Here is a 12332-nt window from a genome sequence, read left to right on the forward strand (position 1 = left end):
ATAAATGACTGATAAATGACTGAAATATCATGAGTTGGGGAAGCCCCCCACAAACTGGGAAGATGGGAGTGTGCGACATTTTGGAATGTGCGATAATGCTGTGTTGCCTCCAAGTGTCCAGATAGACGCCAGGACTCTAGCAGGAGTAAATGCATGACGCTGTAAGGGAGGTTGCATTCCCCAGCCACTGCCAGGTGCCTGTGCCCAGGCTGGGAAGGAGTAGCGAGGACACCCACCTTCCAGGACCAAATGGAATTGGAAAATACTGCACTGTGGTATAGGAGACAGAGGGCCTTCTCTGAGGGTCTGTGCTGCGTAGGACACCCCCATCCCCTGCCCTCTGTTTCCCCCTCTGTTTCTCTGTAGGCACAGAGAGAATCCAGACAACCACTGAGAGCAATTGATTGTACTCTGGGGCTTGAGGGCCTTGCACCAGACTTAATTGTATTTGAAACAACAAATTCCTATGTGGCGTCATACATCCAGAGAGAAAGCCAGTCTGAATTTGGGGCTGCATGTGCAGAAAAAGGTAACACTCTGTCTGTCTTAGGAGAAGGAATCTAAGAAGACTCCTGCACACTTTCATGCCCAGATGAGGGGCAGTGTCAGCAGGGTACTGAAGGATGAATAGGAGTTCACCGGGTGGACAAAAAAGGCAAAAGGTCTACACAAGGCAAGGAAGTATGAAAAACATTCTAGAGCTGTGAACGTTCCGATATCAAGCACACAGGCCCATAGATAAGGCAGGTAGCGAAGACCCGGAGGTTTTATCTTGTACTCCAACACTTTGGGTAGGGAAGACTAGCTCTTAAAAAGGCTGGAATCGGTCTGAATGAGAGTTGTCCAAACGCACACTTTTATTTATTTATTTATTTATTTATTTTTTAGATGGAGTCTCTATCACCCAGGTTGGAGTACAGTGGCATGATCCCTGCTCACTGAAACCTCTGCCTCCCAGGCTCAAGCGATTCTCCTGCCTCAGCCTCCCCAGTAGCTCGGACTACAGGCGTGCGTCACCATGCCTGGCTAATTTTGTATTTTTAGTAGAGATGGGGTTTCACCATGTTGGCCAGGCTGGTCTCGAACTCCTGACCTCAAGTGATCCTCCCGCCTTGGCCTCCCAAAATGCTGGGATTATAGTTGTGAACCACCGTGCAGGGCCAAACTTGAACTTTTAAGTATCAGGACATTTTTCTATTCATGAACCCCTTTATAAGTTGAAACTCCAACTGCTCTGACATCTTCCGCATGTTGGCTTTTACCCTTGGCTCTGTCCTCATGGTTGCAAGATGGCTGTCACAGCTCCAAGTATGTCCTCCCTCCAAGACAATGTCCAAAAATCTCTATCTCTCCCTTTTTATCTAGAGAGGAAAATCTTTCCCAGAAGCCTCCTGCGCACTTTTATTCAAGCTCCACTGCCCAAGATTGGGTCACCGACCAGTGCCCAGCTGTAAGGAGACTGGGGAGGTGAGTACCTAGGATTTTCGGTCTCTACAGTGGAAAAAAGGAGCTGGAATGACTACCTGGTAGGCAACCAAACATCCACTACAAGTAACAGTGATGGAAATAAAAAGTGATAATGACAGCTAACATGAATTATACTATTAATACATGTTAGACGTTGTTCTAAAGGGTTAACAGGAATTGGCTTAGTTCATCTCAAAAATACTACTGACGAGATCTGTATTATTGCAGTCCTCATTTTACAGGCAAGGAAACAGGCTCAGAGAGGCTTTAAAAACTTGCCTCCACCCCTGCCCCGCCCCCTGCCAAAAAAAAAAAAAGAAAAAACTTGTCCGCGGACCCCAGACCTCCGGTTAGAAAGCCCGCACTTGGCCTTTTGGAGACCGAGGGCCAATATATACCTGTAACTCCAATATATAAATCGGATGTAATAGGGATCCCTTTTTCCCTGACAGCAATTGTCTTGGATGCAGGAAACGGCTCCCGATTTTACTAATACATGAAGTTGAGCCTAGCGCTGTGTCTCCGGAGACAAGGCTGGTGAGAAAGTTAATCTCTGTCATTACGGGGAACCCTCCCTACCCAGAGAGTGGAGTGGAAATCCAGGGTCTGGTCTAGTCCTAACTGTTGAGGGGGGCCCTGAGACTTTCATCCATCCTGGTGACTTCCAGAAGGTTGATTGTCCTCTGCTCTCTCCCCAAGCTGACTTCCTGTTGCAGAACTTGGGATTCTTTTGTGTGTGTGTGTGTGTGTGTGATGGAATCTTGCTCTGTTGCCCAGGCTGGAAGGCAGTAGTGTGATCATATTAAATAGCTTCAATGACATCTCCAACTCCTAGACTCAAGGGATCCTCCCGCCTCTGCCTCCCGAGTAGCTGGCCTATGGGCATGGACCACCACACCCAGTGACTTGTTTGTTTTCTTATTATTGAGTTTTGAAAGTTGTTTATAAATTCTGGATACAAGGCTTGTTTTCGATAGGTAATTCGCAAATATTTTCTCGGTCCGCAGTTTCTCTTTTTTATTTTCTTAATGGTGTGATTCGATGATCAGAAGTGTTACGTTTTGATGAAGAGCAACTTGTCAATTTTATTCTTTTATGAGTCATGCTTTTGGTAGCATATCTACATAAACGTTTTTATTCGTCTGTTTATTGTCTGTATTTATTTTGAGACAGGGGCTCACTCTGTCACTCAGGCTGGAGTGCAGCAGTGCTACCACAATTCCCTGCAGCCTCAACTTCCCAGGTTCAATCAATCCTCCTACCTCAGGCTCCCAAGTAACTGGGACCACAGGCACGTGCCACCACGCCCAGCTAATTTTTTGTGTTTTTCGAAGAGACAGAATTTCACTATGTTGTCCCCAAGCTGGTCTCAAGATCCTGGGCTCAAGCGATCCACCAGCCTCGGCCTCCCAAAGTGTTAGGCTTACAGGCATAAGCCACCTCGCCCGGCCAATATTAACACTGTTAAACACCTTTATTAAGATATAATTCATAAACCATACGATTCACCCATGTAAAGTTACAATTCAATGGCTTTCATGTTCAAATGCCTGTGCTGGGATGAACACTTCAGCATGCACGTCACCAACTACAAGAGCTCGCCTTTTGTCCATAACTTTTTAAATGTAAAATTTACATGTAATGAAATTCACAGATCTTAAGTATATCATTTGATGAGTTTTGACAAAATTCATTCACCTGTGCAATGCAACTCTCTATCAAAATATAGAATCATCAAAATATAGAATAATCCAGCCGGGCATGGTGGCTCACGCCTGTAATCCCAGCACTTTGGGAGGCCGAGGCAGGTGGATCACAAGGTCAGGAGATCAAGACCATCCTGGCTAACACGGGGAAACCCCGTCTCTACTAAAAATACAAAAAAATTAGCCGGGCGTGGTGGCAGACACCTGTAGTCCCAGCTACTCGGGAGGCTGAGGCAGGAGAATGGTGTGAACCCAGGAGGCAGAGCTTACAGTGAACTGAGATCGCGCCACTGCACTCCAGCCTAGGCGATAGAGCAAGACTCCATCTCAAAAAAAAAAAAGGATATATATATATACACACACACACACTTATATATAAAACAATCCCTGTGCTGGGATTACAGGAGTGAGTCACTACACCCAGCAAATTTTTATTCCTTTGCATTTGATTCTGTGTATTCACAGATTTGTACAATATCACCACAATCAGTTTTCAAACATTTTCATGCTCCCAAGGAGAAACCCCAGATGCCTTAACTGTCAGTGTCTCATCCTCCCATTCCCACCCTCCAAATCCCGACAAACAACCCCATCTACTTTCTGTCTGTATAGATTTGCCTATTGCGAACATTTCATATGAATAGAATCGTACCATTTGCGACCCTTCGTGTCGTCACTTAGCATTATGTTTCCAAGGTTCATCCACATCGCAGCATGCATCAGTATTTCATTTCCCTTTATTGCCAAATAATATCCCTTGTGTAGACACACCACATTTTATGTACCCATTATTAGTTGATGAATATTTGGGTCATACGAGTGGTTGATGAACATTTGGGTCATATGAGTCGTTGTGTGGATATATGTTTTCACTTCCCTCAGTTATACACCTGGGAATGAAATTGCTGGGTCATATGGTGACTGTATGTTCAAGCATTTGGGAACTCCTAGGCTGTTTTCCAAAGGGGCGGCACCACTTTGCATTTTCACCATCAGTGTGTGAGGTTTCTAATTTCTCAACATCCCCACCCACACTTGTTATTATCTGATGACAGCCATTTTAGTGCGTGTAAAGTAGCACCTCACTGTGGTTTTGATTTGCTTTTCCTCATGATGTTGAGCTCCTTTTTAAATTTGAGACAGGGTCACTCTCTTACCTAGGCTAAAGTATAATGGCACGATCACAGCTCACTGCAGCCTTGATCTCCTGGCTCAAGCAATTCTCCCGCATCAGCCCTCCAAGTAGCTGGGACTATAAGTGCACACCACCACACTCAGTTAATGGTTTTTATTTTTTGTAGAAATGCGGGTCTTCCTATGTTGCCCAGGCTGGTCTCAAACTCATGGGCTCAAGTGATCCTCCTACCTTGGCCTCCTAAAGTGCTAGAACTACAGGCATGAGTCACCACATACAGTCTGATAATTTTTTAATTGCTTTTGGTTACTTGTATTTCTTCTTTGGAGAACTGTCTATCCAAGTCCTTTGCTCATTTAAAAATTGGATAGTTTTATTATTATTATTAAGTCATAATTGTTGTATATTCTAGATATACTTCTCTTATCAGATATATGACTTGCAAAAATTTTCTTTCATTCTGTGGATTTTCTTTTCACTTTCTTGATGGTGTCCTTTAAAGCATGAAAGTTTTTAAATTTGATGATGTCTAGTATGTCTGTTTTTGGTTTCATTGCATCTACTTTTGTGACATAGCTAAGAAACTACCACCTAAATCAATGTCAAGGAGATTTACATCTGTGGTTTCTATTTTTTATTTTATTTGTTTATTTTGGAGAAGGAGTCTCGCACTGTCGCCTGGGCTGGAATGCAGTAACTTGATCTCGGCTCACTGCAACCTCTGCCTCCCGAGTAGCTGGGATTACAGGTGCCCACTACCATGCCCAGCTAATTTTTTGTATTTTTAGTAGAGATGGGATTTCACCATGTTGGCCAGGCTGGTCTCGAACTCCTGACCTTGTGATTCCCTCGCCTTGGCCTCCCAAAGTGCTGGGATTACAGGCGTGAGTCACCACGCCTGGCCTACATCTGTGGTTTCTTAGAGTTTTATATATTAACTCTCACATACAGGTTTTTGATTCATTTTGAGTTATTACTTTTTTTTTTTTTTTTTTTGAGACGGAGTTTCACTCTTGTTGCCTAGGCTGGGGTGCATTGGCGCAATTTTGGCTCACGGTAACCCCTGCTTCCTGGGTTCAAGCAATTCTCCTGCCTCAGCCTCCTGAGTAGCTGGGATCACAGGTGCCTGCCACCACACCAGGCTAATTTTTATATTTTTGGTAGAGATGGGGTTTCACCATGTTGGCCAGGTTGATCTTGAACTCCTGACCTCAGGTGATCCACCCGCCTGGACCTCCCAAAGTGCTGGGATTATAGGCATGAGCCAACGCACCCAACCAAGTTAATTTTTATATATTGTGTGGTGTGAGGCAAGGATACTTTATTTATTTATTTATTTATTTATTTAGAGACAGGGTATCTCACTGTGTTGTCCAGGCTGGAGTGCATTGGTAGGGTCACAGCTCACTGCAGCCTTGACTTCCCCAGGCTCAGGTGATCCTCCCGCCTCAGCCTCCCAAGTAGCTGGGACTACAGGCAAACACCACGATGCCAGGCTAATTTTTGTATTTTCTGTAGAGATGAGGTTTTGCATGTTGCCCAGGCTGGTCTCAAACTCCTGGGCTCAAGTGGTCCACCCACCTCTGCCTTCCCAAGTGCTGGAATTACAGGAAGGAGCCACTGCACCCAGAAACTTCAGTCTTTTATGTGTGAATATCAGGCTGCCCCTTAATCATTTAATGAAAAGACTAGTTTTTGTTTTGTTTTGTTTTTGTTTGTTTGTTTAAGACAGAGTTTTGCTCTTATTGCCCAGGCCGGAGTGCAGTGGCGCGATCTCAGCTCACTGCAACCTCCGTCTCCCGGGTTCAAGCAATTATCCTGCCTCAGCCTCCCGAGTAGCTGGGATTACAGGCATGCACCACCACGCCCAGTTCATTTTGTATTTTTAGCAGAGACAGGGTTTCTCTGTGTTGGTCAGGCTGGTCTCGAACTCCCAACCTCAGGTGGTCCGCCTGCCTCGGCCTCCCAAAGTGCTGGGATTACAGCTGTGAGCCACCGCGCCCAGCCAAACAGACTAGTTTTTCTCATTGGATTGTCTTGACATAGATTAACATTTTCTTATATCTACTGTACCACATATCTGTCAATCTTTCAATTCCTCTATTCATCCAATAATCAACTTATTTTTTGATGCATTTGAAAAAGTAAGCTGTAGACACTAGAACACTTCCTTCCAACACTTCAACGTGCATATCATCAACTGGAGTTCAACATTTGTCCATAATGTTTTTAATGTAAAATTCACATATAATGAAGTTCAGAGATCTTAAGTGTACCATTTGATGAGTTTTGACAAAATGCATTCACCTGTACAATGCAAATTTCTATCAAAATATAGAACAGCACCACCACCCCAGAAAGTTCCCTCACGTGCACTTATTTTTATGTATTTGTTTTTGACAAATGCATGTGCGCATGTAGCCACCACCCTAATGAAGACATAGAACATTTCCATCCCCTAAGAAAGTTTCCTTTCACATCTTTGCAGTCAACCTTGCCTGACCCACCTCATTTCTACCACTATATATTAGTTTTGCCAGTTATAGAAGTTCATATAAATGAAGTCATGTGATATGCACTAATTTGTGACCAGCTGATTTCACTTCTGATTAGGATTTTGAAAACAACATAGAGCAGAATAAAAAATAGTAAAATAAATAGCTGCTTGCAGGGCAAAATACTGCTTTGTAGATCTTTGTTTCAGATAGATAGAAGATAGATGTGTATGTGTGTGTATGTGTCTGTGTGTGTATGTGTCTGTGTGTGTGTCTGTGTGTGTGTGTCTGTGTATGTGTCTGTGTGTGTGTGTCTGTGTGTGTCTTTGTGTGTGTCTGTGTGTGTGTGTGTGTGTCTGTGTGTGTCTGTGTATGTGTCTGTGTGTGTGTCTGTGTGTGTGTGTGTCTGTGTGTGTGTCTGTGTATGTGTGTGTGTCTGTGTATGTGTCTGTGTGTGTGTGTCTGTGTGTGTGTCTGTGTATGTGTCTGTGTGTATGTGTCTGTGTGTGTGTCTGTGTGTGTCTGTGTGTGTGTCTGTGTCTGTGTGTGTCTGTGTCTGTGTGTGTCTGTGTGTGTGTCTGTGTGTGTGTCTGTGTGTGTGTGTCTGTGTGTGTGTCTGTGTATGTGTCTGTGTGTGTGTGTCTGTGTGTGTGTCTGTGTGTGTGTCTGTGTATGTGTCTGTGTGTGTGTCTGTGTGTGTGTCTGTGTGTGTGTCTGTGTCTGTGTGTGTGTCTGTGTCTGTGTATGTGTCTGTGTGTCTGTGTCTGTGTGTGTGTCTGTGTGTGTGTCTGTGTGTGTGTGTCTGTGTGTGTGTCTGTGTATGTGTCTGTGTGTGTGTGTCTGTGTATGTGTCTGTGTGTGTGTGTCTGTGTGTATGTGTCTGTGTGTGTGTGTCTGTGTATGTGTCTGTGTGTGTGTCTGTGTATGTGTCTGTGTGTCTGTGTCTGTGTGTGTGTCTGTGTGTGTGTCTGTGTATGTGTCTGTGTGTGTGTGTCTGTGTATGTGTCTGTGTGTGTGTGTCTGTGTGTATGTGTCTGTGTGTGTGTGTCTGTGTGTGTGTCTGTGTGTGTGTGTGTGTCTGTGTATGTGTCTGTGTGTGTGTGTCTGTGTCTGTGTGTGTGTCTGTGTGTGTGTCTGTGTGTGTGTGTCTGTGTGTGTGTCTGTGTGTCTGTGTGTGTGTGTCTGTGTGTGTGTGTGTCTGTGTGTGTGTCTGTGTGTGTGTCTGTGTGTGTGTGTCTGTGTGTGTGTCTGTGTATGTGTCTGTGTGTGTGTGTCTGTGTGTGTGTCTGTGTCTGTGTATGTGTCTGTGTGTCTGTGTCTGTGTGTGTGTCTGTGTGTGTGTCTGTGTGTGTGTGTGTCTGTGTGTGTGTCTGTGTGTGTGTGTCTGTGTGTATGTGTCTGTGTGTGTGTGTCTGTGTATGTGTCTGTGTGTGTGTGTCTGTGTGTATGTGTCTGTGTGTGTGTGTCTGTGTATGTGTCTGTGTGTGTGTGTCTGTGTGTGTGTCTGTGTGTGTGTCTGTGTCTGTGTGTGTGTCTGTGTGTGTGTCTGTGTGTGTGTCTGTGTCTGTGTGTGTGTGTCTGTGTGTGTGTCTGTGTATGTGTCTGTGTGTGTGTGTGTCTGTGTGTGTGTCTGTGTATGTGTCTGTGTGTGTGTCTGTGTATGTGTCTGTGTGTCTGTGTGTGTGTCTGTGTGTGTGTCTGTGTCTGTGTATGTGTCTGTGTGTCTGTGTCTGTGTGTGTGTCTGTGTGTGTGTGTGTCTGTGTGTGTGTCTGTGTGTGTGTCTGTGTGTGTGTGTCTGTGTGTGTGTGTGTCTGTGTGTGTGTCTGTGTATGTGTCTGTGTGTGTGTGTCTGTGTGTATGTGTCTGTGTGTGTGTGTGTGTGTGTGTGTGTGTGTGTGTGAGAGAGAGAGATGCCAGGCCTGCTGGCTCATGCCTGTAATCCTAGAACTTTGGGAGGCCAAGGCAAGCAGATCACTTGAGCTCAGGAGTTCGGCCTGGGCAACACGGTGAAACCCTGTCTCTACAACACACACACACACAAAAATAGCTGGGCATGGTGGTGCACCCCTATAGTCCCAGCTACTGTGGGGGCTGAAGCAGGAGGATCGCTTGAACCTGGGAGGTTGAGGCTGCAGTGAGCCAAGATGGCGCCACTGCACTCCAGCCTGGGCAATAAAGTGAGACCCTGTCTCAAGTACGTAAATAAATCAATGAGAGAGAGAGAGAGAGAGAGAGAGAGAGAGAGATTGTGTACCAGGCCTAAAGAGAACATGCGTTTCTTCCCATGGGTTATAATAAAAACGGTTTAAAAGCTATTGATCCAGAAGTTCTAGATCAGAACGCTGTCTTGTCACCCTCCCCCATTGGCTGCCTTGATCCCTTATCAATGACCACAGTACTTGCTCTTCCCTTTAGGCCTTCACCAATGCCAGCCCTTCACCACTGTCTACTCATCCATCAGGTGCCTGCTTGGTTTACCTTTCCTCTAGAAAACCTCTGCTCCCAAATTTCCCTCTCAGACCCAGTACCAAGTTGTATCCGAATTATTTGGCCTCTCTTTCCTTCAGCTGACAGGGACTGTGTTTCGTTCACCTTTGCAGTCTCTAGCTCCTGGGATGTGATGACACATAGCAGGCATCAATAAATATTCACTGAATGAATGAGTGAATGAATCCCCGAGTTCCAGGTGACAGGGTTTGAAACAAACCAGCCTGATTATTTTCCAAGGCTCCCTTCCTACTTATTTTATTGTCCTATACACCCTTTTTTTTTTTTTTTTTTTTTGAGATGGCGTCTCACTGTGTTGTCCAGATTGGAGTGCAATGGTGCAATCTCGGCTCACTGCACACTGCAACCTCTGCCTCCCAGGTGCAAGCGATTCCCCTGCCTCAGCCTGCCAAGTAGCTGGGACTACAGGTGCCTACCACCACGCCTGGTTAATTTTTGTGTGTGTGTGTATTTTTGTAAAGACAGGGTTTTACCATGTTGGCCAGGATGGTCTTGATCTCCTGACCTTGTGATCCGCCCGCCTCCGCCTCCCAAAGTGTTGGGATTACAGGTGTGAGCCACCGCGCCCAGCCTCCTATACACCTTTGACATCGTAACCATCATGTTCGATAACCTTCTTCAATTGCCCAGAGACCTTATTAGCCCTTCCCTTTTTCCTCTCTCCACCCCCAGTATTAGAGCATTCATCACGGCTACTTTCTCCCAGCCATGCTGCGTCAAACGAGGGCAGTTGTCATCATGGGGTGACATAATATCCTTATATGAATGACTTTGCCCCAGAACCCTCCCCCGTCTTGCCAAAGGGACGTTAATTCTGTGACCGTGGATATGAGAAGAGGTGTGTGTGTGTGCATTTGTGTGTAGCAGGATAAATTCTTATCGTTAAAGCATACTTTTTAACTTGGAAATTCTATGTTAGCAGTTATGTCAGGTCCTGTATCTTCTTTTTGCAGAGGGTCACATTTGTTGACAACCAATACATCTTGCTGAAATAAATGTCTGGATTTTTTTGTTTTTTATTTTTTGTTTTGAGAGAGTCTTGCTCTGTTGCCCAGGCTGGAGTCCAGTGGTGCCATCTCGGCTCACTGCAACCTCCGCCTCCCGGGTTCAAGCGACTCTCCTGCCTCAGCCTCCTGAGTAGCTGGGACTATAGGTGCCCACCACCACGCCTGGCTAATTTTGTATTTTTAGTAGAGACGGGGTTTCACCATGTTGGCAAGGCTGGTCTCGAACTCCTGCCTCAGCCTCCCAAAGTGCCAGGATTACAGGTGTGAGCCAGCTGTTTCCTATCTTAAACAGCACTGTGACAAACATCATGACCATTTGTCTTTGTGCACTTGTTTGTCTCCTTAGGAAAAACACAGAGAAGTGGAATTGCTTCACTCAAGTCACGACATTGAAACAGGTAAAACTAATCTATGGTGGCAGGAATGAGGTGGGTGGGGCAAGGTTGACTGCAAAGAAGTGAAAGAAAACTTTCTTAGGAGATGGAAATGTTCTAACCCTTTCGCCTAACCCTTTCGCCTCTCTTCTTCACTTGCTTTGGCATTTGTTCCTTACAACACGTTTGCTTTTTGATGAGAGAGCTGTCTTATTAGAAATTTATTTCAGCAGCCAGGTGTGGTGGCTCACGCCTGTAATCCCAGCACTTTGGGAGGCCGAGGCAGGTGGATCACGAGGTCAAGAAGTCAAGACCATTCTGGCCAACATGGTGAAACCCCGTCTCTACTAAAATTGCGCCACTGCACTCCAGCCTGGGCCACAGAGTGAGACTCTGTCTGGAAAAAAAAAGGAAACAACCTAGATCTCTATCAAAAAGGGGTTGATTAAATGCCCATACAGTGGAATTGTATGCTACCAATAAATGAGTGATTATTATCTATGTCTGGGTTGGCAAACTTTTTCTCTAAAGGGCCAGAGAGTAAATATATTAGGCTTTGTGGGCCACACAGTCTCTGTTGCAACTACTCTACCCTTCCACGGTATTGCTAAGGCAGCCATACTTAGACCATTTGTAAATGAATAGGTGTGGTTGTGTTCTAATAAAACTCTATTTATACTCATTTTTTTTTATAACCACTTAAAAATGCAAAAACCGCTCTTTCCTTGTGGTCTGCGCAAAAACAAAAAGCAGTGGGCCAAATTTGGCCCAAGGGATGTGGTTTGCTGAGCACTGATCTATTTTCGTGGACACAGAAAGTTGACCAATTGTTGGGGTTTCACTCAACAGTTATCACTTAACTTGCACGGGGTGAGCCTGTTTATATAAGTGGGGTGTGTATATGTGTATGTGCATGTGTATGCATATGGAGAGATGTTCATCAGGATGTCACCAGTGGTTACTTCTATGATTTCAGATGATATTCACTTAATTCAGAAGAAAAAATAAAGGAGGAGGGTCTCGCTATGTTGCCCAGGCTGGTTTCGAACTCCTGGCCTCAATCGATCTTCCTTCCTCAGCCTCCCTAAGTGCTGGGATTACAGGCATGAGCCACCATGTCCAGCCTTCACTTAATTTTTTAGCCTTTTCTGTGTGGCTTCAACTTTTTAATTGAGTATTGTATCAATTGATTATCCAGCTAACATAATGCTGCCAGAGCGCTCATCAGGAGGCAGCAATAAGTGTTTCTTTCTTGCACTGCCGTGGTTGGCTGGGCTGCTGCATAGGTTGGCTGGGCTGCTGCATAGGTTGGCTGCTGGCTGACCCAGAGAGGCCTCAGCTGAGACAATTGAGAGGACCTTACTCCACGTGTCCCTTATCCTCCTGTGGGCTAGCCCAGCCTGCAAACTTTCTGCAGCCATGGCAAACATGCAAATAAGTCTGATCACAGCTAATTACAAGCCTCTGTCCCATTGCATCTGCTGACATCCATTGGCCAACACAAGTCACATGGCTGAGCTCAAAGTGAGAGGATACTTGTAAGTTACATGGCAAGAAGCATGGACCCAGGGAGAAAGAAAGAAAAAGAAAGGAAGGAGGGAGGGAGGGAAGAAAGGAAGGAAGGAAGGAAGGAAGGAAG

The 12332-nt window shown here is 45.2% G+C and overlaps 1 long non-coding RNA gene across 1 annotated transcript; it reads left to right on the plus strand.

Annotated features, from left to right (window-relative positions):
* Nucleotides 1–378: 378 nt before the first annotated feature.
* Nucleotides 379–10885, plus strand: LOC105463218 (uncharacterized). Its single transcript, XR_976206.2, has 4 exons — nt 379–529; nt 1366–1467; nt 1920–2004; nt 10666–10885. It is a non-coding gene; the product is annotated as an uncharacterized lncRNA (long non-coding RNA).
* Nucleotides 10886–12332: the final 1447 nt, after the last annotated feature.

This window comes from Macaca nemestrina, chromosome 18 (genome assembly GCF_043159975.1).
Source record: "Macaca nemestrina isolate mMacNem1 chromosome 18, mMacNem.hap1, whole genome shotgun sequence".
Lineage (NCBI taxonomy): Eukaryota > Metazoa > Chordata > Mammalia > Primates > Cercopithecidae > Macaca > Macaca nemestrina.